A 25,142-nucleotide genomic window follows, 5' to 3' on the forward strand; every position below is an offset into this window, starting at 1 on the left:
GCAGCGACAGCTTTATGAGGAGCATCAGCACTGCTCTGCCTGAGCAGAACCATCACCGCCATAGGTTGTCAAATAACCCGGATTTAACCCACACAGGTAAGTCCAATGGGGTGCAGGCATGTCCTCTATGCTTACAGCTTCCCGTGGGTGTTGGTTTGATACCGTTTGGGGACAGCCAAGGAGGCATCTGCAGGCAACAAAGGTAGGTGTGTGCTTGTGTGTGTGTTTCCTATGCAGATCCTAAGCCCAGTGTCACATGCAAGTAGGAGGAGTAAGAAGGGTTCCTGGCAAATCCGGGTTATGGATTGCATTTAAAAAGGCCCCGTGGGAGTGCAATGGGCCCCTGTCTTGCTGCTTAGCAATAATGGTATGGGTTTAGGTTCTGCTGTGTGTACTGGTGGTTGACTGCCCCCCAGCCCAGAGTGTGCATGGAAAATTGTCTGGCAGCCTCCCTGACAGCAAGCAGTGATAGTGCCCATGAAGGGGACCTTGTTGGGCCCGCCCCTTTCACGGTTATCGCTTCTCGGCCTTTTGGCTAAGATCAAGTGTAGTATCTGTTCTTATCAGTTTAATATCTGATACGTCCCCTATCTGGGGACCATATATTAAATGGATTTTTGAGAACGGGGGCCGATTTCGAAGCTTGCTTCCGTCGCCCTATGCATTGACCCGATATGGCAGTATCTTCGGGTACAGTGCACCACCCCCTTACAGGGTTAAAAAGAAAGATTCCTACTTTCATTGCTACCTGCTTGCTGGCTAGCCAGCTAGCCAGCCCTGTGGGCCTTGCTGCTGCTGCTGCAGCCAAAAAACAAAAGGTGGTGCTGCTGCTGCTTCTGCTGCTTCTGCTTCTGCTTGTGTCTGGCCGCTGTTGGAGCGTCCAGGCACAGGACTTCTGCTGCTGCTGACTAAATGGCCTCCTTAATTGGATCATTTGAGTAGCCAGCACACCTGTGCAGGTAGGGCATGACATGATAGGCAGCTGCCTTGATAGCGGGTGGGTGCTGAATGTTCCTAATTGACAAAATAAGATTAATGCTTATGAAGAAATATAAAATCTCATCCCTTCCCCAATATCGCGCCACACCCCTACCCCTTAATTCCCTGGTTGAACTTGATGGACATATGTCTTTTTTCGACCGTACTAACTATGTAACTATGTAACATAACATGGGGGGGGTCTCCTGGCTGTTCACACAGGTGTGTCATTGCTGTACATTGACCATGCATTGCTTCTGTGGTATTGCAAAGGCAAAGACAAATGCTTCCAGCCATCCATTGCACTAATGGATTGGTCATCAGCTGGCTGTCTATGTCCCGCATCAATATAGACCAAAGTACAGAGGGTTAGGCTATGCTATTGTGCACCTACCTGATGCATCAGAAGGTGCGAGGCCCTTGCTAAATTCTGTGCACAGACTTTGAGATCTATACTTTAGACTGTATCTAAACCTGCTCCAACATGGACTGACATTCTGGCCTACTTTCAGCCGATGCGACTTGTCTGTCGCTGAACAGTCGCTTTTTATGTATTCAGCACCTATGTATAATGTTGTAAAAATGCTCTAGAAGCTAAAGTCGCAGAAATGTCACACATATTTGGCCTGCAACTTTCTGTGCGACAAATTCAGACAGGAAAAATCAGTATAAATCCTTAGAAAATTATCCCCCAGTGTCTCCATCTGCTGGCGGTATTGAATAAGCATTGCTGCACTGATGGGGTATGCATTAGACGAAAAAAAAGAAGAAAAAGAAGAATAATACGCCCAGAAAAGAGGCGAAAAGGAGAAAAACGTAAAAAAACGTGAAAAAAAAGTAAGAGGAAGAGAAGGGAAAAAAAGGTGGAAATGGGTTTAAAAGTGATTTCGGCGGAGAAATATATATATATATATATATATATAAATATATATATATATATATATATACGCGCACACACACACATATATATAAACGTATTCTCCGTTGAGATATTGCAGCCGCTGCTGTGTCCAGGCCCAGGAGCCTTAGCACTGTGCTGTGATGTCACTCAATACCACTGACATCACTAGGTGTAAACAACATCTCTCCTTTGCTGTGTATGTGACTATGGAGCTGTTTGGTGATGTCGTCTATTATGGCCTTCATAGAAGCAACAGGAGATTGTTGCATCCATCTAGAACCCTCAGAACTACAGTGCTATGATGTCACTCACTTCCACAGGCCTTGCAGAGTGTAAACAACAACAACCCAGCTTTGTTGTGTATGTAACCATAGGGATTTGTGATGTCACCTAGAACCTTCACAGCAGCGACAGCTTTATGAGGAGCATCAGCACTGCTCTGCCTGAGCAGAACCATCACCGCCATAGGTTGTCAAATAACCCGGATTTAACCCACACAGGTAAGTCCAATGGGGTGCAGGCATGTCCTCTATGCTTACAGCTTCCCGTGGGTGTTGGTTTGATACCGTTTGGGGACAGCCAAGGAGGCATCTGCAGGCAACAAAGGTAGGTGTGTGCTTGTGTGTGTGTTTCCTATGCAGATCCTAAGCCCAGTGTCACATGCAAGTAGGAGGAGTAAGAAGGGTTCCTGGCAAATCCGGGTTATGGATTGCATTTAAAAAGGCCCCGTGGGAGTGCAATGGGCCCCTGTCTTGCTGCTTAGCAATAATGGTATGGGTTTAGGTTCTGCTGTGTGTACTGGTGGTTGACTGCCCCCCAGCCCAGAGTGTGCATGGAAAATTGTCTGGCAGCCTCCCTGACAGCAAGCAGTGATAGTGCCCATGAAGGGGACCTTGTTGGGCCCGCCCCTTTCACGGTTATCGCTTCTCGGCCTTTTGGCTAAGATCAAGTGTAGTATCTGTTCTTATCAGTTTAATATCTGATACGTCCCCTATCTGGGGACCATATATTAAATGGATTTTTGAGAACGGGGGCCGATTTCGAAGCTTGCTTCCGTCGCCCTATGCATTGACCCGATATGGCAGTATCTTCGGGTACAGTGCACCACCCCCTTACAGGGTTAAAAAGAAAGATTCCTACTTTCATTGCTACCTGCTTGCTGGCTAGCCAGCTAGCCAGCCCTGTGGGCCTTGCTGCTGCTGCTGCAGCCAAAAAACAAAAGGTGGTGCTGCTGCTGCTTCTGGCTGCGTGCTTCTGCTGCTTCTGCTTCTGCTTGTGTCCTGGCCGCTGTTGGAGCGTCCAGGCACAGGACTTCTGCTGCTGCTGACCTAAATGGCCTCCTTAATTGGATCATTTGAGTAGCCAGCACACCTGTGCAGGTAGGGCATGACATGATAGGCAGCTGCCTTGATAGCGGGTGGGTGCTGAATGTTCCTAATTGACAAAATAAGATTAATGCTTATGAAGAAATATAAAATCTCATCCCTTCCCCAATATCGCGCCACACCCCTACCCCTTAATTCCCTGGTTGAACTTGATGGACATATGTCCTTTTTTCGACCGTACTAACTATGTAACTATGTAACATAACATGGGGGGGGTCTCCTGGCTGTTCACACAGGTGTGTCATTTGCTGTACATTGACCATGCATTGCTTCTGTGGTATTGCAAAGGCAAAGACAAATTGCTTCCAGCCATCCATTGCACTAATGGATTGGTCATCAGCTGGCTGTCTATGTCCCGCATCAATATAGACCAAAGTACAGAGGGTTAGGGCTATGCTATTGTGCACCTAACCTGATGCATCAGAAGGTGCGAGGCCCTTGCTAAATTCTGTGCACAGACTTTGAGATCTATACTTTAGACTGTATCTTAACCTGCTCCAACATGGACTGACATTCTGTGGCCTACTTTCAGCCGATGCGACTTGTCTGTCGCTGAACTAGTCGCTTTTTATGTATTCAGCACCTATGTAGCTAAAGTCGCAGAAATGTCACACATATTTGGCCTGCAACTTTCTGTGCGACAAATTCAGACAGGAAAAATCAGTATAAATCCTTAGAAAATTATCCCCCAGTGTCTCCATCTGCTGGCGGTATTGAATAAGCATTGCTGCACTGATGGGGTATGCATTAGACGAAAAAAAAGAAGAAAAAGAAGAATAATACGCCCAGAAAAGAGGCGAAAAGGAGAAAAACGTAAAAAAACGTGAAAAAAAAGTAAGAGGAAGAGAAGGGAAAAAAAGGTGGAAATGGGTTTAAAAGTGATTTCGGCGGAGAAATATATATATATATATATATATATATATATATATATATATATATACGCGCACACACACACATATATATAAACGTATTCTCCGTTGAGATATTGCAGCCGCTGCTGTGTCCAGGCCCAGGAGCCTTAGCACTGTGCTGTGATGTCACTCAATACCACTGACATCACTAGGTGTAAACAACATCTCTCCTTTGCTGTGTATGTGACTATGGAGCTGTTTGGTGATGTCGTCTATTATGGCCTTCATAGAAGCAACAGGAGATTGTTGCATCCATCTAGAACCCTCAGAACTACAGTGCTATGATGTCACTCACTTCCACAGGCCTTGCAGAGTGTAAACAACAACAACCCAGCTTTGTTGTGTATGTAACCATAGGGATTTGTGATGTCACCTAGAACCTTCACAGCAGCGACAGCTTTATGAGGAGCATCAGCACTGCTCTGCCTGAGCAGAACCATCACCGCCATAGGTTGTCAAATAACCCGGATTTAACCCACACAGGTAAGTCCAATGGGGTACAGGCATGTCCTCTATGCTTACAGCTTCCCGTGGGTGTTGGTTTGATACCGTTTGGGGACAGCCAAGGAGGCATCTGCAGGCAACAAAGGTAGGTGTGTGCTTGTGTGTGTGTTTCCTATGCAGATCCTAAGCCCAGTGTCACATGCAAGTAGGAGGAGTAAGAAGGGTTCCTGGCAAATCCGGGTTATGGATTGCATTTAAAAAGGCCCCGTGGGAGTGCAATGGGCCCCTGTCTTGCTGCTTAGCAATAATGGTATGGGTTTAGGTTCTGCTGTGTGTACTGGTGGTTGACTGCCCCCCAGCCCAGAGTGTGCATGGAAAATTGTCTGGCAGCCTCCCTGACAGCAAGCAGTGATAGTGCCCATGAAGGGGACCTTGTTGGGCCCGCCCCTTTCACGGTTATCGCTTCTCGGCCTTTTGGCTAAGATCAAGTGTAGTATCTGTTCTTATCAGTTTAATATCTGATACGTCCCCTATCTGGGGACCATATATTAAATGGATTTTTGAGAACGGGGGCCGATTTCGAAGCTTGCTTCCGTCGCCCTATGCATTGACCCGATATGGCAGTATCTTCGGGTACAGTGCACCACCCCCTTACAGGGTTAAAAAGAAAGATTCCTACTTTCATTGCTACCTGCTTGCTGGCTAGCCAGCTAGCCAGCCCTGTGGGCCTTGCTGCTGCTGCTGCAGCCAAAAAACAAAAGGTGGTGCTGCTGCTGCTTCTGCTGCTTCTGCTTCTGCTTGTGTCTGGCCGCTGTTGGAGCGTCCAGGCACAGGACTTCTGCTGCTGCTGACTAAATGGCCTCCTTAATTGGATCATTTGAGTAGCCAGCACACCTGTGCAGGTAGGGCATGACATGATAGGCAGCTGCCTTGATAGCGGGTGGGTGCTGAATGTTCCTAATTGACAAAATAAGATTAATGCTTATGAAGAAATATAAAATCTCATCCCTTCCCCAATATCGCGCCACACCCCTACCCCTTAATTCCCTGGTTGAACTTGATGGACATATGTCTTTTTTCGACCGTACTAACTATGTAACTATGTAACATAACATGGGGGGGGTCTCCTGGCTGTTCACACAGGTGTGTCATTGCTGTACATTGACCATGCATTGCTTCTGTGGTATTGCAAAGGCAAAGACAAATGCTTCCAGCCATCCATTGCACTAATGGATTGGTCATCAGCTGGCTGTCTATGTCCCGCATCAATATAGACCAAAGTACAGAGGGTTAGGCTATGCTATTGTGCACCTACCTGATGCATCAGAAGGTGCGAGGCCCTTGCTAAATTCTGTGCACAGACTTTGAGATCTATACTTTAGACTGTATCTAAACCTGCTCCAACATGGACTGACATTCTGGCCTACTTTCAGCCGATGCGACTTGTCTGTCGCTGAACAGTCGCTTTTTATGTATTCAGCACCTATGTATAATGTTGTAAAAATGCTCTAGAAGCTAAAGTCGCAGAAATGTCACACATATTTGGCCTGCAACTTTCTGTGCGACAAATTCAGACAGGAAAAATCAGTATAAATCCTTAGAAAATTATCCCCCAGTGTCTCCATCTGCTGGCGGTATTGAATAAGCATTGCTGCACTGATGGGGTATGCATTAGACGAAAAAAAAGAAGAAAAAGAAGAATAATACGCCCAGAAAAGAGGCGAAAAGGAGAAAAACGTAAAAAAACGTGAAAAAAAAGTAAGAGGAAGAGAAGGGAAAAAAAGGTGGAAATGGGTTTAAAAGTGATTTCGGCGGAGAAATATATATATATATATATATATATATATATATATATATATATATATATATACGCGCACACACACACATATATATAAACGTATTCTCCGTTGAGATATTGCAGCCGCTGCTGTGTCCAGGCCCAGGAGCCTTAGCACTGTGCTGTGATGTCACTCAATACCACTGACATCACTAGGTGTAAACAACATCTCTCCTTTGCTGTGTATGTGACTATGGAGCTGTTTGGTGATGTCGTCTATTATGGCCTTCATAGAAGCAACAGGAGATTGTTGCATCCATCTAGAACCCTCAGAACTACAGTGCTATGATGTCACTCACTTCCACAGGCCTTGCAGAGTGTAAACAACAACAACCCAGCTTTGTTGTGTATGTAACCATAGGGATTTGTGATGTCACCTAGAACCTTCACAGCAGCGACAGCTTTATGAGGAGCATCAGCACTGCTCTGCCTGAGCAGAACCATCACCGCCATAGGTTGTCAAATAACCCGGATTTAACCCACACAGGTAAGTCCAATGGGGTGCAGGCATGTCCTCTATGCGTACAGCTTCCCGTGGGTGTTGGTTTGATACCGTTTGGGGACAGCCAAGGAGGCATCTGCAGGCAACAAAGGTAGGTGTGTGCTTGTGTGTGTGTTTCCTATGCAGATCCTAAGCCCAGTGTCACATGCAAGTAGGAGGAGTAAGAAGGGTTCCTGGCAAATCCGGGTTATGGATTGCATTTAAAAAGGCCCCGTGGGAGTGCAATGGGCCCCTGTCTTGCTGCTTAGCAATAATGGTATGGGTTTAGGTTCTGCTGTGTGTACTGGTGGTTGACTGCCCCCCAGCCCAGAGTGTGCATGGAAAATTGTCTGGCAGCCTCCCTGACAGCAAGCAGTGATAGTGCCCATGAAGGGGACCTTGTTGGGCCCGCCCCTTTCACGGTTATCGCTTCTCGGCCTTTTGGCTAAGATCAAGTGTAGTATCTGTTCTTATCAGTTTAATATCTGATACGTCCCCTATCTGGGGACCATATATTAAATGGATTTTTGAGAACGGGGGCCGATTTCGAAGCTTGCTTCCGTCGCCCTATGCATTGACCCGATATGGCAGTATCTTCGGGTACAGTGCACCACCCCCTTACAGGGTTAAAAAGAAAGATTCCTACTTTCATTGCTACCTGCTTGCTGGCTAGCCAGCTAGCCAGCCCTGTGGGCCTTGCTGCTGCTGCTGCAGCCAAAAAACAAAAGGTGGTGCTGCTGCTGCTTCTGCTGCTTCTGCTTCTGCTTGTGTCTGGCCGCTGTTGGAGCGTCCAGGCACAGGACTTCTGCTGCTGCTGACTAAATGGCCTCCTTAATTGGATCATTTGAGTAGCCAGCACACCTGTGCAGGTAGGGCATGACATGATAGGCAGCTGCCTTGATAGCGGGTGGGTGCTGAATGTTCCTAATTGACAAAATAAGATTAATGCTTATGAAGAAATATAAAATCTCATCCCTTCCCCAATATCGCGCCACACCCCTACCCCTTAATTCCCTGGTTGAACTTGATGGACATATGTCTTTTTTCGACCGTACTAACTATGTAACTATGTAACATAACATGGGGGGGGTCTCCTGGCTGTTCACACAGGTGTGTCATTGCTGTACATTGACCATGCATTGCTTCTGTGGTATTGCAAAGGCAAAGACAAATGCTTCCAGCCATCCATTGCACTAATGGATTGGTCATCAGCTGGCTGTCTATGTCCCGCATCAATATAGACCAAAGTACAGAGGGTTAGGCTATGCTATTGTGCACCTACCTGATGCATCAGAAGGTGCGAGGCCCTTGCTAAATTCTGTGCACAGACTTTGAGATCTATACTTTAGACTGTATCTAAACCTGCTCCAACATGGACTGACATTCTGGCCTACTTTCAGCCGATGCGACTTGTCTGTCGCTGAACAGTCGCTTTTTATGTATTCAGCACCTATGTATAATGTTGTAAAAATGCTCTAGAAGCTAAAGTCGCAGAAATGTCACACATATTTGGCCTGCAACTTTCTGTGCGACAAATTCAGACAGGAAAAATCAGTATAAATCCTTAGAAAATTATCCCCCAGTGTCTCCATCTGCTGGCGGTATTGAATAAGCATTGCTGCACTGATGGGGTATGCATTAGACGAAAAAAAAAGAAGAAAAAGAAGAATAATACGCCCAGAAAAGAGGCGAAAAGGAGAAAAACGTAAAAAAACGTGAAAAAAAAGTAAGAGGAAGAGAAGGGAAAAAAAGGTGGAAATGGGTTTAAAAGTGATTTCGGCGGAGAAATATATATATATATATATATATATATATATATATATATATATATACGCGCACACACACACATATATATAAACGTATTCTCCGTTGAGATATTGCAGCCGCTGCTGTGTCCAGGCCCAGGAGCCTTAGCACTGTGCTGTGATGTCACTCAATACCACTGACATCACTAGGTGTAAACAACATCTCTCCTTTGCTGTGTATGTGACTATGGAGCTGTTTGGTGATGTCGTCTATTATGGCCTTCATAGAAGCAACAGGAGATTGTTGCATCCATCTAGAACCCTCAGAACTACAGTGCTATGATGTCACTCACTTCCACAGGCCTTGCAGAGTGTAAACAACAACAACCCAGCTTTGTTGTGTATGTAACCATAGGGATTTGTGATGTCACCTAGAACCTTCACAGCAGCGACAGCTTTATGAGGAGCATCAGCACTGCTCTGCCTGAGCAGAACCATCACCGCCATAGGTTGTCAAATAACCCGGATTTAACCCACACAGGTAAGTCCAATGGGGTGCAGGCATGTCCTCTATGCTTACAGCTTCCCGTGGGTGTTGGTTTGATACCGTTTGGGGACAGCCAAGGAGGCATCTGCAGGCAACAAAGGTAGGTGTGTGCTTGTGTGTGTGTTTCCTATGCAGATCCTAAGCCCAGTGTCACATGCAAGTAGGAGGAGTAAGAAGGGTTCCTGGCAAATCCGGGTTATGGATTGCATTTAAAAAGGCCCCGTGGGAGTGCAATGGGCCCCTGTCTTGCTGCTTAGCAATAATGGTATGGGTTTAGGTTCTGCTGTGTGTACTGGTGGTTGACTGCCCCCCAGCCCAGAGTGTGCATGGAAAATTGTCTGGCAGCCTCCCTGACAGCAAGCAGTGATAGTGCCCATGAAGGGGACCTTGTTGGGCCCGCCCCTTTCACGGTTATCGCTTCTCGGCCTTTTGGCTAAGATCAAGTGTAGTATCTGTTCTTATCAGTTTAATATCTGATACGTCCCCTATCTGGGGACCATATATTAAATGGATTTTTGAGAACGGGGGCCGATTTCGAAGCTTGCTTCCATCGCCCTATGCATTGACCCGATATGGCAGTATCTTCGGGTACAGTGCACCACCCCCTTACAGGGTTAAAAAGAAAGATTCCTACTTTCATTGCTACCTGCTTGCTGGCTAGCCAGCTAGCCAGCCCTGTGGGCCTTGCTGCTGCTGCTGCAGCCAAAAAACAAAAGGTGGTGCTGCTGCTGCTTCTGCTGCTTCTGCTTCTGCTTGTGTCTGGCCGCTGTTGGAGCGTCCAGGCACAGGACTTCTGCTGCTGCTGACTAAATGGCCTCCTTAATTGGATCATTTGAGTAGCCAGCACACCTGTGCAGGTAGGGCATGACATGATAGGCAGCTGCCTTGATAGCGGGTGGGTGCTGAATGTTCCTAATTGACAAAATAAGATTAATGCTTATGAAGAAATATAAAATCTCATCCCTTCCCCAATATCGCGCCACACCCCTACCCCTTAATTCCCTGGTTGAACTTGATGGACATATGTCTTTTTTCGACCGTACTAACTATGTAACTATGTAACATAACATGGGGGGGGTCTCCTGGCTGTTCACACAGGTGTGTCATTGCTGTACATTGACCATGCATTGCTTCTGTGGTATTGCAAAGGCAAAGACAAATGCTTCCAGCCATCCATTGCACTAATGGATTGGTCATCAGCTGGCTGTCTATGTCCCGCATCAATATAGACCAAAGTACAGAGGGTTAGGCTATGCTATTGTGCACCTACCTGATGCATCAGAAGGTGCGAGGCCCTTGCTAAATTCTGTGTACAGACTTTGAGATCTATACTTTAGACTGTATCTAAACCTGCTCCAACATGGACTGACATTCTGGCCTACTTTCAGCCGATGCGACTTGTCTGTCGCTGAACAGTCGCTTTTTATGTATTCAGCACCTATGTATAATGTTGTAAAAATGCTCTAGAAGCTAAAGTCGCAGAAATGTCACACATATTTGGCCTGCAACTTTCTGTGCGACAAATTCAGACAGGAAAAATCAGTATAAATCCTTAGAAAATTATCCCCCAGTGTCTCCATCTGCTGGCGGTATTGAATAAGCATTGCTGCACTGATGGGGTATGCATTAGACGAAAAAAAAGAAGAAAAAGAAGAATAATACGCCCAGAAAAGAGGCGAAAAGGAGAAAAACGTAAAAAAACGTGAAAAAAAAGTAAGAGGAAGAGAAGGGAAAAAAAGGTGGAAATGGGTTTAAAAGTGATTTCGGCGGAGAATATATATATATATATATATATATATATATATATACGCGCACACACACACATATATATAAACGTATTCTCCGTTGAGATATTGCAGCCGCTGCTGTGTCCAGGCCCAGGAGCCTTAGCACTGTGCTGTGATGTCACTCAATACCACTGACATCACTAGGTGTAAACAACATCTCTCCTTTGCTGTGTATGTCACTATGGAGCTGTTTGGTGATGTCGTCTATTATGGCCTTCATAGAAGCAACAGGAGATTGTTGCATCCATCTAGAACCCTCAGAACTACAGTGCTATGATGTCACTCACTTCCACAGGCCTTGCAGAGTGTAAACAACAACAACCCAGCTTTGTTGTGTATGTAACCATAGGGATTTGTGATGTCACCTAGAACCTTCACAGCAGCGACAGCTTTATGAGGAGCATCAGCACTGCTCTGCCTGAGCAGAACCATCACCGCCATAGGTTGTCAAATAACCCGGATTTAACCCACACAGGTAAGTCCAATGGGGTGCAGGCATGTCCTCTATGCTTACAGCTTCCCGTGGGTGTTGGTTTGATACCGTTTGGGGACAGCCAAGGAGGCATCTGCAGGCAACAAAGGTAGGTGTGTGCTTGTGTGTGTGTTTCCTATGCAGATCCTAAGCCCAGTGTCACATGCAAGTAGGAGGAGTAAGAAGGGTTCCTGGCAAATCCGGGTTATGGATTGCATTTAAAAAGGCCCCGTGGGAGTGCAATGGGCCCCTGTCTTGCTGCTTAGCAATAATGGTATGGGTTTAGGTTCTGCTGTGTGTACTGGTGGTTGACTGCCCCCCAGCCCAGAGTGTGCATGGAAAATTGTCTGGCAGCCTCCCTGACAGCAAGCAGTGATAGTGCCCATGAAGGGGACCTTGTTGGGCCCGCCCCTTTCACGGTTATCGCTTCTCGGCCTTTTGGCTAAGATCAAGTGTAGTATCTGTTCTTATCAGTTTAATATCTGATACGTCCCCTATCTGGGGACCATATATTAAATGGATTTTTGAGAACGGGGGCCGATTTCGAAGCTTGCTTCCGTCGCCCTATGCATTGACCCGATATGGCAGTATCTTCGGGTACAGTGCACCACCCCCTTACAGGGTTAAAAAGAAAGATTCCTACTTTCATTGCTACCTGCTTGCTGGCTAGCCAGCTAGCCAGCCCTGTGGGCCTTGCTGCTGCTGCTGCAGCCAAAAAACAAAAGGTGGTGCTGCTGCTGCTTCTGCTGCTTCTGCTGCTTCTGCTTCTGCTTGTGTCTGGCCGCTGTTGGAGCGTCCAGGCACAGGACTTCTGCTGCTGCTGACTAAATGGCCTCCTTAATTGGATCATTTGAGTAGCCAGCACACCTGTGCAGGTAGGGCATGACATGATAGGCAGCTGCCTTGATAGCGGGTGGGTGCTGAATGTTCCTAATTGACAAAATAAGATTAATGCTTATGAAGAAATATAAAATCTCATCCCTTCCCCAATATCGCGCCACACCCCTACCCCTTAATTCCCTGGTTGAACTTGATGGACATATGTCTTTTTTCGACCGTACTAACTATGTAACTATGTAACATAACATGGGGGGGGTCTCCTGGCTGTTCACACAGGTGTGTCATTGCTGTACATTGACCATGCATTGCTTCTGTGGTATTGCAAAGGCAAAGACAAATGCTTCCAGCCATCCATTGCACTAATGGATTGGTCATCAGCTGGCTGTCTATGTCCCGCATCAATATAGACCAAAGTACAGAGGGTTAGGCTATGCTATTGTGCACCTACCTGATGCATCAGAAGGTGCGAGGCCCTTGCTAAATTCTGTGCACAGACTTTGAGATCTATACTTTAGACTGTATCTAAACCTGCTCCAACATGGACTGACATTCTGGCCTACTTTCAGCCGATGCGACTTGTCTGTCGCTGAACAGTCGCTTTTTATGTATTCAGCACCTATGTATAATGTTGTAAAAATGCTCTAGAAGCTAAAGTCGCAGAAATGTCACACATATTTGGCCTGCAACTTTCTGTGCGACAAATTCAGACAGGAAAAATCAGTATAAATCCTTAGAAAATTATCCCCCAGTGTCTCCATCTGCTGGCGGTATTGAATAAGCATTGCTGCACTGATGGGGTATGCATTAGACGAAAAAAAAGAAGAAAAAGAAGAATAATACGCCCAGAAAAGAGGCGAAAAGGAGAAAAACGTAAAAAAACGTGAAAAAAAAGTAAGAGGAAGAGAAGGGAAAAAAAGGTGGAAATGGGTTTAAAAGTGATTTCGGCGGAGAAATATATATATATATATATATATATATATATATATATATATATATATACGCGCACACACACACATATATATAAACGTATTCTCCGTTGAGATATTGCAGCCGCTGCTGTGTCCAGGCCCAGGAGCCTTAGCACTGTGCTGTGATGTCACTCAATACCACTGACATCACTAGGTGTAAACAACATCTCTCCTTTGCTGTGTATGTGACTATGGAGCTGTTTGGTGATGTCGTCTATTATGGCCTTCATAGAAGCAACAGGAGATTGTTGCATCCATCTAGAACCCTCAGAACTACAGTGCTATGATGTCACTCACTTCCACAGGCCTTGCAGAGTGTAAACAACAACAACCCAGCTTTGTTGTGTATGTAACCATAGGGATTTGTGATGTCACCTAGAACCTTCACAGCAGCGACAGCTTTATGAGGAGCATCAGCACTGCTCTGCCTGAGCAGAACCATCACCGCCATAGGTTGTCAGTCAAATAACCCGGATTTAACCCACACAGGTAAGTCCAATGGGGTGCAGGCATGTCCTCTATGCTTACAGCTTCCCGTGGGTGTTGGTTTGATACCGTTTGGGGACAGCCAAGGAGGCATCTGCAGGCAACAAAGGTAGGTGTGTGCTTGTGTGTGTGTTTCCTATGCAGATCCTAAGCCCAGTGTCACATGCAAGTAGGAGGAGTAAGAAGGGTTCCTGGCAAATCCGGGTTATGGATTGCATTTAAAAAGGCCCCGTGGGAGTGCAATGGGCCCCTGTCTTGCTGCTTAGCAATAATGGTATGGGTTTAGGTTCTGCTGTGTGTACTGGTGGTTGACTGCCCCCCAGCCCAGAGTGTGCATGGAAAATTGTCTGGCAGCCTCCCTGACAGCAAGCAGTGATAGTGCCCATGAAGGGGACCTTGTTGGGCCCGCCCCTTTCACGGTTATCGCTTCTCGGCCTTTTGGCTAAGATCAAGTGTAGTATCTGTTCTTATCAGTTTAATATCTGATACGTCCCCTATCTGGGGACCATATATTAAATGGATTTTTGAGAACGGGGGCCGATTTCGAAGCTTGCTTCCGTCGCCCTATGCATTGACCCGATATGGCAGTATCTTCGGGTACAGTGCACCACCCCCTTACAGGGTTAAAAAGAAAGATTCCTACTTTCATTGCTACCTGCTTGCTGGCTAGCCAGCTAGCCAGCCCTGTGGGCCTTGCTGCTGCTGCTGCAGCCAAAAAACAAAAGGTGGTGCTGCTGCTGCTTCTGCTGCTTCTGCTTCTGCTTGTGTCTGGCCGCTGTTGGAGCGTCCAGGCACAGGACTTCTGCTGCTGCTGACTAAATGGCCTCCTTAATTGGATCATTTGAGTAGCCAGCACACCTGTGCAGGTAGGGCATGACATGATAGGCAGCTGCCTTGATAGCGGGTGGGTGCTGAATGTTCCTAATTGACAAAATAAGATTAATGCTTATGAAGAAATATAAAATCTCATCCCTTCCCCAATATCGCGCCACACCCCTACCCCTTAATTCCCTGGTTGAACTTGATGGACATATGTCTTTTTTCGACCGTACTAACTATGTAACTATGTAACATAACATGGGGGGGTGGTCTCCTGGCTGTTCACACAGGTGTGTCATTGCTGTACATTGACCATGCATTGCTTCTGTGGTATTGCAAAGGCAAAGACAAATGCTTCCAGCCATCCATTGCACTAATGGATTGGTCATCAGCTGGCTGTCTATGTCCCGCATCAATATAGACCAAAGTACAGAGGGTTAGGCTATGCTATTGTGCACCTACCTGATGCATCAGAAGGTGCGAGGCCCTTGCTAAATTCTGTGCACAGACTTTGAGATCTATACTTTAGACTGTATCTAAACCTGCTCCAACATGGACTGACATTCTGGCCTACTTTCAGCCGATGCGACTTGTCTGTCGCTGAACAGTCGCTTTTTATGTATTCAGCACCTATGTATAATGTTGTAAAAATGCTCTAGAAGCTAAAGTCGCAGAAATGTCACACATATTTGGCCTGCAACTTTCTGTGCGACAAATTCAGACAGGAAAAATCAGTATAAATCCTTAGAAAATTATCCCCCAGTGTCTCCATCTGCTGGCGGTATTGAATAAGCATTGCTGCACTGATGGGGTATGCATTAGACGAAAAAAAAGAAGAAAAAGAAGAATAATACGCCCAGAAAAGAGGCGAAAAGGAGAAAAACGTAAAAAAACGTGAAAAAAAAGTAAGAGGAAGAGATGGGAAAAAAAGGTGGAAATGGGTTTAAAAGTGATTTCGGCGGAGAAATATATATATATATATATATATATATATATATATATATATATATATACGCGCACACACACACATATATATAAACGTATTCTCCGTTGAGATATTGCAGCCGCTGCTGTGTCCAGGCCCAGGAGCCTTAGCACTGTGCTGTGATGTCACTCAATACCACTGACATCACTAGGTGTAAACAACATCTCTCCTTTGCTGTGTATGTGACTATGGAGCTGTTTGGTGATGTCGTCTATTATGGCCTTCATAGAAGCAACAGGAGATTGTTGCATCCATCTAGAACCCTCAGAACTACAGTGCTATGATGTCACTCACTTCCACAGGCCTTGCAGAGTGTAAACAACAACAACCCAGCTTTGTTGTGTATGTAACCATAGGGATTTGTGATGTCACCTAGAACCTTCACAGCAGCGACAGCTTTATGAGGAGCATCAGCACTGCTCTGCCTGAGCAGAACCATCACCGCCATAGGTTGTCAAATAACCCGGATTTAACCCACACAGGTAAGTCCAATGGGGTGCAGGCATGTCCTCTATGCTTACAGCTTCCCGTGGGTGTTGGTTTGATACCGTTTGGGGACAGCCAAGGAGGCATCTGCAGGCAACAAAGGTAGGTGTGTGCTTGTGTGTGTGTTTCCTATGCAGATCCTAAGCCCAGTGTCACATGCAAGTAGGAGGAGTAAGAAGGGTTCCTGGCAAATCCGGGTTATGGATTGCATTTAAAAAGGCCCCGTGGGAGTGCAATGGGCCCCTGTCTTGCTGCTTAGCAATAATGGTATGGGTTTAGGTTCTGCTGTGTGTACTGGTGGTTGACTGCCCCCCAGCCCAGAGTGTGCATGGAAAATTGTCTGGCAGCCTCCCTGACAGCAAGCAGTGATAGTGCCCATGAAGGGGACCTTGTTGGGCCCGCCCCTTTCACGGTTATCGCTTCTCGGCCTTTTGGCTAAGATCAAGTGTAGTATCTGTTCTTATCAGTTTAATATCTGATACGTCCCCTATCTGGGGACCATATATTAAATGGATTTTTGAGAACGGGGGCCGATTTCGAAGCTTGCTTCCGTCGCCCTATGCATTGACCCGATATGGCAGTATCTTCGGGTACAGTGCACCACCCCCTTACAGGGTTAAAAAGAAAGATTCCTACTTTCATTGCTACCTGCTTGCTGGCTAGCCAGCTAGCCAGCCCTGTGGGCCTTGCTGCTGCTGCTGCAGCCAAAAAACAAAAGGTGGTGCTGCTGCTGCTTCTGCTGCTTCTGCTTCTGCTTGTGTCTGGCCGCTGTTGGAGCGTCCAGGCACAGGACTTCTGCTGCTGCTGACTAAATGGCCTCCTTAATTGGATCATTTGAGTAGCCAGCACACCTGTGCAGGTAGGGCATGACATGATAGGCAGCTGCCTTGATAGCGGGTGGGTGCTGAATGTTCCTAATTGACAAAATAAGATTAATGCTTATGAAGAAATATAAAATCTCATCCCTTCCCCAATATCGCGCCACACCCCTACCCCTTAATTCCCTGGTTGAACTTGATGGACATATGTCTTTTTTCGACCGTACTAACTATGTAACTATGTAACATAACATGGGGGGGTGGTCTCCTGGCTGTTCACACAGGTGTGTCATTGCTGTACATTGACCATGCATTGCTTCTGTGGTATTGCAAAGGCAAAGACAAATGCTTCCAGCCATCCATTGCACTAATGGATTGGTCATCAGCTGGCTGTCTATGTCCCGCATCAATATAGACCAAAGTACAGAGGGTTAGGCTATGCTATTGTGCACCTACCTGATGCATCAGAAGGTGCGAGGCCCTTGCTAAATTCTGTGCACAGACTTTGAGATCTATACTTTAGACTGTATCTAAACCTGCTCCAACATGGACTGACATTCTGGCCTACTTTCAGCCGATGCGACTTGTCTGTCGCTGAACAGTCGCTTTTTATGTATTCAGCACCTATGTATAATGTTGTAAAAATGCTCTAGAAGCTAAAGTCGCAGAAATGTCACACATATTTGGCCTGCAACTTTCTGTGCGACAAATTCAGACAGGAAAAATCAGTATAAATCCTTAGAAAATTATCCCCCAGTGTCTCCATCTGCTGGCGGTATTGAATAAGCATTGCTGCACTGATGGGGTATGCATTAGACGAAAAAAAAGAAGAAAAAGAAGAATAATACGCCCAGAAAAGAGGCGAAAAGGAGAAAAACGTAAAAAAACGTGAAAAAAAAGTAAGAGGAAGAGAAGGGAAAAAAAGGTGGAAATGGGTTTAAAAGTGATTTCGGCGGAGAAATATATATATATATATATATATATATATATATATATATATACGCGCACACACACACATATATATAAACGTATTCTCCGTTGAGATATTGCAGCCGCTGCTGTGTCCAGGCCCAGGAGCCTTAGCACTGTGCTGTGATGTCACTCAATACCACTGACATCACTAGGTGTAAACAACATCTCTCCTTTGCTGTGTATGTGACTATGGAGCTGTTTGGTGATGTCGTCTATTATGGCCTTCATAGAAGCAACAGGAGATTGTTGCATCCATCTAGAACCCTCAGAACTACAGTGCTATGATGTCACTCACTTCCACAGGCCTTGCAGAGTGTAAACAACAACAACCCAGCTTTGTTGTGTATGTAACCATAGGGATTTGTGATGTCACCTAGAACCTTCACAGCAGCGACAGCTTTATGAGGAGCATCAGCACTGCTCTGCCTGAGCAGAACCATCACCGCCATAGGTTGTCAAATAACCCGGATTTAACCCACACAGGTAAGTCCAATGGGGTGCAGGCATGTCCTCTATGCTTACAGCTTCCCGTGGGTGTTGGTTTGATACCGTTTGGGGACAGCCAAGGAGGCATCTGCAGGCAACAAAGGTAGGTGTGTGCTTGTGTGTGTGTTTCCTATGCAGATCCTAAGCCCAGTGTCACATGCAAGTAGGAGGAGTAAGAAGGGTTCCTGGCAAATCCGGGTTATGGATTGCATTTAAAAAGGCCCCGTGGGAGTGCAATGGGCCCCTGTCTTGCTGCTTAGCAATAATGGTATGGGTTTAGGTTCTGCTGTGTGTACTGGTGGTTGACTGCCCCCCAGCCCAGAGTGTGCATGGAAAATTGTCTGGCAGCCTCCCTGACAGCAAGCAGTGATAGTGCCCATGAAGGGGATCTTGTTGGGCCCGCCCCTTTCACGGTTATCGCTTCTCGGCCTTTTGGCTAAGATCAAGTGTAGTATCTGTTCTTATCAGTTTAATATCTGATACGTCCCCTATCTGGGGACCATATATTAAATGGATTTTTGAGAACGGGGGCCGATTTCGAAGCTTGCTTCCGTCGCCCTATGCATTGACCCGATATGGCAGTATCTTCGGGTACAGTGCACCACCCCCTTACAGGGTTAAAAAGAAAGATTCCTACTTTCATTGCTACCTGCTTGCTGGCTAGCCAGCTAGCCAGCCCTGTGGGCCTTGCTGCTGCTGCTGCAGCCAAAAAACAAAAGGTGGTGCTGCTGCTGCTTCTGCTGCTTCTGCTTCTGCTTGTGTCTGGCCGCTGTTGGAGCGTCCAGGCACAGGACTTCTGCTGCTGCTGACTAAATGGCCTCCTTAATTGGATCATTTGAGTAGCCAGCACACCTGTGCAGGTAGGGCATGACATGATAGGCAGCTGCCTTGATAGCGGGTGGGTGCTGAATGTTCCTAATTGACAAAATAAGATTAATGCTTATGAAGAAATATAAAATCTCATCCCTTCCCCAATATCGCGCCACACCCCTACCCCTTAATTCCCTGGTTGAACTTGATGGACATATGTCTTTTTTCGACCGTACTAACTATGTAACTATGTAACATAACATGGGGGGGGTCTCCTGGCTGTTCACACAGGTGTGTCATTGCTGTACATTGACCATGCATTGCTTCTGTGGTATTGCAAAGGCAAAGACAAATGCTTCCAGCCATCCATTGCACTAATGGATTGGTCATCAGCTGGCTGTCTATGTCCCGCATCAATATAGACCAAAGTACAGAGGGTTAGGCTATGCTATTGTGCACCTACCTGATGCATCAGAAGGTGCGAGGCCCTTGCTAAATTCTGTGCACAGACTTTGAGATCTATACTTTAGACTGTATCTAAACCTGCTCCAACATGGACTGACATTCTGGCCTACTTTCAGCCGATGCGACTTGTCTGTCGCTGAACAGTCGCTTTTTATGTATTCAGCACCTATGTATAATGTTGTAAAAATGCTCTAGAAGCTAAAGTCGCAGAAATGTCACACATATTTGGCCTGCAACTTTCTGTGCGACAAATTCAGACAGGAAAAATCAGTATAAATCCTTAGAAAATTATCCCCCAGTGTCTCCATCTGCTGGCGGTATTGAATAAGCATTGCTGCACTGATGGGGTATGCATTAGACGAAAAAAAAGAAGAAAAAGAAGAATAATACGCCCAGAAAAGAGGCGAAAAGGAGAAAAACGTAAAAAAACGTGAAAAAAAAGTAAGAGGAAGAGAAGGGAAAAAAAGGTGGAAATGGGTTTAAAAGTGATTTCGGCGGAGAAATATATATATATATATATATATATATATATATATATATATATATACGCGCACACACACACATATATATAAACGTATTCTCCGTTGAGATATTGCAGCCGCTGCTGTGTCCAGGCCCAGGAGCCTTAGCACTGTGCTGTGATGTCACTCAATACCACTGACATCACTAGGTGTAAACAACATCTCTCCTTTGCTGTGTATGTGACTATGGAGCTGTTTGGTGATGTCGTCTATTATGGCCTTCATAGAAGCAACAGGAGATTGTTGCATCCATCTAGAACCCTCAGAACTACAGTGCTATGATGTCACTCACTTCCACAGGCCTTGCAGAGTGTAAACAACAACAACCCAGCTTTGTTGTGTATGTAACCATAGGGATTTGTGATGTCACCTAGAACCTTCACAGCAGCGACAGCTTTATGAGGAGCATCAGCACTGCTCTGCCTGAGCAGAACCATCACCGCCATAGGTTGTCAAATAACCCGGATTTAACCCACACAGGTAAGTCCAATGGGGTGCAGGCATGTCCTCTATGCTTACAGCTTCCCGTGGGTGTTGGTTTGATACCGTTTGGGGACAGCCAAGGAGGCATCTGCAGGCAACAAAGGTAGGTGTGTGCTTGTGTGTGTGTTTCCTATGCAGATCCTAAGCCCAGTGTCACATGCAAGTAGGAGGAGTAAGAAGGGTTCCTGGCAAATCCGGGTTATGGATTGCATTTAAAAAGGCCCCGTGGGAGTGCAATGGGCCCCTGTCTTGCTGCTTAGCAATAATGGTATGGGTTTAGGTTCTGCTGTGTGTACTGGTGGTTGACTGCCCCCCAGCCCAGAGTGTGCATGGAAAATTGTCTGGCAGCCTCCCTGACAGCAAGCAGTGATAGTGCCCATGAAGGGGACCTTGTTGGGCCCGCCCCTTTCACGGTTATCGCTTCTCGGCCTTTTGGCTAAGATCAAGTGTAGTATCTGTTCTTATCAGTTTAATATCTGATACGTCCCCTATCTGGGGACCATATATTAAATGGATTTTTGAGAACGGGGGCCGATTTCGAAGCTTGCTTCCGTCGCCCTATGCATTGACCCGATATGGCAGTATCTTCGGGTACAGTGCACCACCCCCTTACAGGGTTAAAAAGAAAGATTCCTACTTTCATTGCTACCTGCTTGCTGGCTAGCCAGCTAGCCAGCCCTGTGGGCCTTGCTGCTGCTGCTGCAGCCAAAAAACAAAAGGTGGTGCTGCTGCTGCTTCTGCTGCTTCTGCTTCTGCTTGTGTCTGGCCGCTGTTGGAGCGTCCAGGCACAGGACTTCTGCTGCTGCTGACTAAATGGCCTCCTTAATTGGATCATTTGAGTAGCCAGCACACCTGTGCAGGTAGGGCATGACATGATAGGCAGCTGCCTTGATAGCGGGTGGGTGCTGAATGTTCCTAATTGACAAAATAAGATTAATGCTTATGAAGAAATATAAAATCTCATCCCTTCCCCAATATCGCGCCACACCCCTACCCCTTAATTCCCTGGTTGAACTTGATGGACATATGTCTTTTTTCGACCGTACTAACTATGTAACTATGTAACATAACATGGGGGGGGTCTCCTGGCTGTTCACACAGGTGTGTCATTGCTGTACATTGACCATGCATTGCTTCTGTGGTATTGCAAAGGCAAAGACAAATGCTTCCAGCCATCCATTGCACTAATGGATTGGTCATCAGCTGGCTGTCTATGTCCCGCATCAATATAGACCAAAGTACAGAGGGTTAGGCTATGCTATTGTGCACCTACCTGATGCATCAGAAGGTGCGAGGCCCTTGCTAAATTCTGTGCACAGACTTTGAGATCTATACTTTAGACTGTATCTAAACCTGCTCCAACATGGACTGACATTCTGGCCTACTTTCAGCCGATGCGACTTGTCTGTCGCTGAACAGTCGCTTTTTATGTATTCAGCACCTATGTATAATGTTGTAAAAATGCTCTAGAAGCTAAAGTCGCAGAAATGTCACACATATTTGGCCTGCAACTTTCTGTGCGACAAATTCAGACAGGAAAAATCAGTATAAATCCTTAGAAAATTATCCCCCAGTGTCTCCATCTGCTGGCGGTATTGAATAAGCATTGCTGCACTGATGGGGTATGCATTAGACGAAAAAAAAGAAGAAAAAGAAGAATAATACGCCCAGAAAAGAGGCGAAAAGGAGAAAAACGTAAAAAAACGTGAAAAAAAAGTAAGAGGAAGAGAAGGGAAAAAAAGGTGGAAATGGGTTTAAAAGTGATTTCGGCGGAGAAATATATATATATATATATATATATATATATACGCGCACACACACACATATATATAAACGTATTCTCCGTTGAGATATTGCAGCCGCTGCTGTGTCCAGGCCCAGGAGCCTTAGCACTGTGCTGTGATGTCACTCAATACCACTGACATCACTAGGTGTAAACAACATCTCTCCTTTGCTGTGTATGTGACTATGGAGCTGTTTGGTGATGTCGTCTATTATGGCCTTCATAGAAGCAACAGGAGATTGTTGCATCCATCTAGAACCCTCAGAACTACAGTGCTATGATGTCACTCACTTCCACAGGCCTTGCAGAGTGTAAACAACAACAACCCAGCTTTGTTGTGTATGTAACCATAGGGATTTGTGATGTCACCTAGAACCTTCACAGCAGCGACAGCTTTATGAGGAGCATCAGCACTGCTCTGCCTGAGCAGAACCATCACCGCCATAGGTTGTCAAATAACCCGGATTTAACCCACACAGGTAAGTCCAATGGGGTGCAGGCATGTCCTCTATGCTTACAGCTTCCCGTGGGTGTTGGTTTGATACCGTTTGGGGACAGCCAAGGAGGCATCTGCAGGCAACAAAGGTAGGTGTGTGCTTGTGTGTGTGTTTCCTATGCAGATCCTAAGCCCAGTGTCACATGCAAGTAGGAGGAGTAAGAAGGGTTCCTGGCAAATCCGGGTTATGGATTGCATTTAAAAAGGCCCCGTGGGAGTGCAATGGGCCCCTGTCTTGCTGCTTAGCAATAATGGTATGGGTTTAGGTTCTGCTGTGTGTACTGGTGGTTGACTGCCCCCCAGCCCAGAGTGTGCATGGAAAATTGTCTGGCAGCCTCCCTGACAGCAAGCAGTGATAGTGCCCATGAAGGGGACCTTGTTGGGCCCGCCCCTTTCACGGTTATCGCTTCTCGGCCTTTTGGCTAAGATCAAGTGTAGTATCTGTTCTTATCAGTTTAATATCTGATACGTCCCCTATCTGGGGACCATATATTAAATGGATTTTTGAGAACGGGGGCCGATTTCGAAGCTTGCTTCCGTCGCCCTATGCATTGACCCGATATGGCAGTATCTTCGGGTACAGTGCACCACCCCCTTACAGGGTTAAAAAGAAAGATTCCTACTTTCATTGCTACCTGCTTGCCAGCTAGCCAGCCCTGTGGGCCTTGCTGCTGCTGCTGCAGCCAAAAAACAAAAGGTGGTGCTGCTGCTGCTTCTGCTGCTTCTGCTTCTGCTTGTGTCTGGCCGCTGTTGGAGCGTCCAGGCACAGGACTTCTGCTGCTGCTGACTAAATGGCCTCCTTAATTGGATCATTTGAGTAGCCAGCACACCTGTGCAGGTAGGGCATGACATGATAGGCAGCTGCCTTGATAGCGGGTGGGTGCTGAATGTTCCTAATTGACAAAATAAGATTAATGCTTATGAAGAAATATAAAATCTCATCCCTTCCCCAATATCGCGCCACACCCCTACCCCTTAATTCCCTGGTTGAACTTGATGGACATATGTCTTTTTTCGACCGTACTAACTATGTAACTATGTAACATAACATGGGGGGGGTCTCCTGGCTGTTCACACAGGTGTGTCATTGCTGTACATTGACCATGCATTGCTTCTGTGGTATTGCAAAGGCAAAGACAAATGCTTCCAGCCATCCATTGCACTAATGGATTGGTCATCAGCTGGCTGTCTATGTCCCGCATCAATATAGACCAAAGTACAGAGGGTTAGGCTATGCTATTGTGCACCTACCTGATGCATCAGAAGGTGCGAGGCCCTTGCTAAATTCTGTGCACAGACTTTGAGATCTATACTTTAGACTGTATCTAAACCTGCTCCAACATGGACTGACATTCTGGCCTACTTTCAGCCGATGCGACTTGTCTGTCGCTGAACAGTCGCTTTTTATGTATTCAGCACCTATGTATAATGTTGTAAAAATGCTCTAGAAGCTAAAGTCGCAGAAATGTCACACATATTTGGCCTGCAACTTTCTGTGCGACAAATTCAGACAGGAAAAATCAGTATAAATCCTTAGAAAATTATCCCCCAGTGTCTCCATCTGCTGGCGGTATTGAATAAGCATTGCTGCACTGATGGGGTATGCATTAGACGAAAAAAAAGAAGAAAAAGAAGAATAATACGCCCAGAAAAGAGGCGAAAAGGAGAAAAACGTAAAAAAACGTGAAAAAAAAGTAAGAGGAAGAGAAGGGAAAAAAAGGTGGAAATGGGTTTAAAAGTGATTTCGGCGGAGAAATATATATATATATATATATATATATATATATATATATATATATATACGCGCACACACACACATATATATAAACGTATTCTCCGTTGAGATATTGCAGCCGCTGCTGTGTCCAGGCCCAGGAGCCTTAGCACTGTGCTGTGATGTCACTCAATACCACTGACATCACTAGGTGTAAACAACATCTCTCCTTTGCTGTGTATGTGACTATGGAGCTGTTTGGTGATGTCGTCTATTATGGCCTTCATAGAAGCAACAGGAGATTGTTGCATCCATCTAGAACCCTCAGAACTACAGTGCTATGATGTCACTCACTTCCACAGGCCTTGCAGAGTGTAAACAACAACAACCCAGCTTTGTTGTGTATGTAACCATAGGGATTTGTGATGTCACCTAGAACCTTCACAGCAGCGACAGCTTTATGAGGAGCATCAGCACTGCTCTGCCTGAGCAGAACCATCACCGCCATAGGTTGTCAAATAA

The 25,142-nt window shown here is 46.0% G+C and overlaps 11 non-coding genes across 11 annotated transcripts; all 11 read left to right on the forward strand.

Moving 5' to 3' along the window:
- Positions 1-515: 515 nt before the first annotated feature.
- Positions 516-706, forward strand: LOC130336293 (U2 spliceosomal RNA). The gene has a single exon (XR_008877742.1). It is a non-coding gene; the product is annotated as a U2 spliceosomal RNA (small nuclear RNA).
- A 2,092-nt stretch (positions 707-2,798) lies between these two features.
- Positions 2,799-2,989, forward strand: LOC130336295 (U2 spliceosomal RNA). Its single transcript, XR_008877744.1, has one exon. It is a non-coding gene; the product is annotated as a U2 spliceosomal RNA (small nuclear RNA).
- A 2,088-nt stretch (positions 2,990-5,077) lies between these two features.
- LOC130336297 (U2 spliceosomal RNA) lies at positions 5,078-5,268 on the forward strand. The gene has a single exon (XR_008877745.1). It is a non-coding gene; the product is annotated as a U2 spliceosomal RNA (small nuclear RNA).
- A 2,094-nt stretch (positions 5,269-7,362) lies between these two features.
- LOC130336298 (U2 spliceosomal RNA) lies at positions 7,363-7,553 on the forward strand. Its single transcript, XR_008877746.1, has one exon. It is a non-coding gene; the product is annotated as a U2 spliceosomal RNA (small nuclear RNA).
- A 2,089-nt stretch (positions 7,554-9,642) lies between these two features.
- LOC130336350 (U2 spliceosomal RNA) lies at positions 9,643-9,833 on the forward strand. The gene has a single exon (XR_008877790.1). It is a non-coding gene; the product is annotated as a U2 spliceosomal RNA (small nuclear RNA).
- A 2,077-nt stretch (positions 9,834-11,910) lies between these two features.
- On the forward strand, positions 11,911-12,101 carry LOC130336299 (U2 spliceosomal RNA). The gene has a single exon (XR_008877747.1). It is a non-coding gene; the product is annotated as a U2 spliceosomal RNA (small nuclear RNA).
- Positions 12,102-14,204: 2,103 nt separating this feature from the next.
- On the forward strand, positions 14,205-14,395 carry LOC130336300 (U2 spliceosomal RNA). The gene has a single exon (XR_008877748.1). It is a non-coding gene; the product is annotated as a U2 spliceosomal RNA (small nuclear RNA).
- A 2,092-nt stretch (positions 14,396-16,487) lies between these two features.
- LOC130336301 (U2 spliceosomal RNA) lies at positions 16,488-16,678 on the forward strand. Its single transcript, XR_008877749.1, has one exon. It is a non-coding gene; the product is annotated as a U2 spliceosomal RNA (small nuclear RNA).
- A 2,086-nt stretch (positions 16,679-18,764) lies between these two features.
- Positions 18,765-18,955, forward strand: LOC130336302 (U2 spliceosomal RNA). Its single transcript, XR_008877750.1, has one exon. It is a non-coding gene; the product is annotated as a U2 spliceosomal RNA (small nuclear RNA).
- A 2,088-nt stretch (positions 18,956-21,043) lies between these two features.
- Positions 21,044-21,234, forward strand: LOC130336303 (U2 spliceosomal RNA). The gene has a single exon (XR_008877751.1). It is a non-coding gene; the product is annotated as a U2 spliceosomal RNA (small nuclear RNA).
- Positions 21,235-23,308: 2,074 nt separating this feature from the next.
- On the forward strand, positions 23,309-23,499 carry LOC130336304 (U2 spliceosomal RNA). The gene has a single exon (XR_008877752.1). It is a non-coding gene; the product is annotated as a U2 spliceosomal RNA (small nuclear RNA).
- Positions 23,500-25,142: the final 1,643 nt, after the last annotated feature.

This window comes from Hyla sarda, unplaced genomic scaffold (genome assembly GCF_029499605.1).
Source record: "Hyla sarda isolate aHylSar1 unplaced genomic scaffold, aHylSar1.hap1 scaffold_478, whole genome shotgun sequence".
Taxonomy (NCBI): Eukaryota; Metazoa; Chordata; class Amphibia; order Anura; family Hylidae; genus Hyla; species Hyla sarda.